This window comes from Sinocyclocheilus grahami, unplaced genomic scaffold, assembly GCF_001515645.1.
Source record: "Sinocyclocheilus grahami isolate Dianchi unplaced genomic scaffold, SAMN03320097.WGS_v1.1 scaffold777.1, whole genome shotgun sequence".
In the NCBI taxonomy this organism is placed as follows: domain Eukaryota; kingdom Metazoa; phylum Chordata; class Actinopteri; order Cypriniformes; family Cyprinidae; genus Sinocyclocheilus; species Sinocyclocheilus grahami.
Window position 1 is genome coordinate 5,002 of NW_015505956.1, and position 2,529 is coordinate 7,530.

The following is a 2,529-nucleotide window of genomic DNA, read 5'->3' on the forward strand; positions in this document are numbered from 1 at the left end:
GGACTTCCGGAGCACATTGTAACAGACAATGGAACGCAATTTACATCTGAGGAGTTCAAAACCTTTATGCAGCAAAATGGCATCCTGCATTCAACGAGTGCTCCAGGTCATCCTGCTACCAATGGCCTTGCAGAAAGGTATGTGCAGACTTTTAAAAGCGGAATAAAGAAACTCACATATTTGACTATGGACTTGGAAGATAAGATCTCTCTTTTCCTCATGCAGTATCGCACTACTCCAAACTGCACTACAGGCCAATCGCCAGCAGATCTTTTTCTTAACAGACATGTGCGCACTCGCCTGGACTTTGTTCATCCAGATGTCGCTGTCACTGTTCGCAGGAAGCAATACCTGCAAAAGTTCTATCATGACCAACGAGCTGTGGAGAGGTCTTTTGCTGAAAAGGATGCAGTGTACCTCCGTAACACCACAGGAGGAGGGAACAAATGGGTTCCAGGTGTAATAGTAAAGCAAACCGGACCAGTGTCTTACAAGGTTCAGGGACGAGATTCAGATGTCACGTTCAGGAGGCATGGCGACCAGTTGAGACCCCGGGTTGTAGAGGATGAGCTTGTTAAAGAGACTGATTGCTCAGGGGTTGACACTTCGATTCAACCCTGCACACCAGAAGAGGAAAAACAAGCAGTTCCTAAGCCTTTCGGAGAGGACAGTGAAGGGGTTGCTCAGAGTCCACGTCGCTCATCCAGAATAAGAAAACCACCGAAACCGCTATGACTTGTAATAAAAAAAAAAAGAGAAACCCTTGGATGGCACTTCAGTATAGGACTGTTATGGTCATATATATATGCGATGCTTATTTTGTTCTGTGCTGTTGTTGTTTAAAAAAAATAAATAAAATTAGTTAGCCTATATAGTGTAGCAACTTAAAGGCTACACATGACATTTCTCACTAGCGAGGTAATAACAGCGCTGTTTAGAGACGCTGCTGCAGAACACTGTTGAGGGACGCACAGAGGTAGCCTAATTCACACAAGCTCTCTCACTCTCATTCCCAGTGTTGCCAACTTAGCGACTTTGTCGCTAGATTTAGTGACTTTTCAGACCCCCTGGCGACTTTTTTCCAAAAAAGCAACTAGCGACAAATCTAGCGACTTCTTGGACAAACCTTATCGAGTCTCTGTGAACGCTGGTACTGACGCAATGGCGCGAGGTCAGCGTGCACACACCTCTCTCTCTGTGTCTGCTCTGTACAGCGAGCAGCTGAGAGGAGCAGTGCCTTCAGTTAAAATAGATATTATGTTGCTTCTCTAATTTTACATGCAAAAATAGCTGAAATCACAGCACAGGAATTGTATTTGTCTTGTCTTTTCTTATGTGCGCTTCATTTCATCAGACGATGGCTCAAATATTAAGCAGGATTTTTGTTCAGATTAACGTCTTGGAAGGGAGATCTAGTTATGCATTTCAGTCACTATTTCATATTTATTCTGTTGTCTGGCAACAGAAACAGTAATATATATAAATAAAAACAGTTTTATTGAGAATTTGGCTGCATTAAAATACAGTATGTGAGCACAGAGAGACAAACAAATGTAAAAGGCAACAGACGCGATGATGTCATGAATAACAATTGGGGAGCTAGTCGTAATGCATTGTTGTGTATGTATCAAGCATTGATTCGTTCCTGCTTTGACTATGGATGCATTGTATATGGGTCAACAACCAAATCTTTACTTAAAAAATTAGATTATCATTCAATCCAGAGCATTACGAATATGTTGTGGAGCAATTAAAACATCACCTGTAGATGCAATTGGGGTAGAAATGGGCGAGATGCCTCTTGAACTTAGAAGGATAAAATTGACAATGACGTATTGGGTGAATCTTCAACAATCAGTAAGGACTCATCTCACTCGTAAAGTACTGGAGGAGTGCTGGGAATATTCGTATGATGGAGGATGTAGTTTTGGATGGAAGAGTAGAGTATGGGCCAAGGAGTGTGGATAATAAGATCTTCTGTCCTAATGTACCACTCACTGATGCCCCAATATGGAGAGTCCCTGAACCACTTGTAGGCTTGAGTTTACTAGACAAGCCCAAAGGTGAATACATTGGAAAGGAGGTCAATGCTATTCTAAATAATAAATTTTATTCAACATTACAAATATTTACGGATGGATCTAAGGAACCTGTTAATCAAAAGGTTGGAATAGGTGTATATATTCCCAAATTTAAAGTACAAATTAGTTTGAAATTGCCAGATGATTTATCAGTATACACTGCAGAGTTAACAGCTATAATAATAGGACTACAGTGGGTTGAACAAGTCAGACTATAGTGTAATGAAGTTGCTGATAAACTAGCAAAAAAAAGCACTAGACAAGATGGAGGTGGATGTTAAAGTTTAGGATCTAGATAATATGTGTGGATGGGAGTATTCTACCTAATCTGGGGCATGAAGAACTAATTGTGAGTGTTAGAGGAGCTGAACACACAGCGCTAGCATGAGCATGTGATCTGAGTGTGCCATAGATTGGAGAGAATAGGAAACATCCACCATGGTTTTTG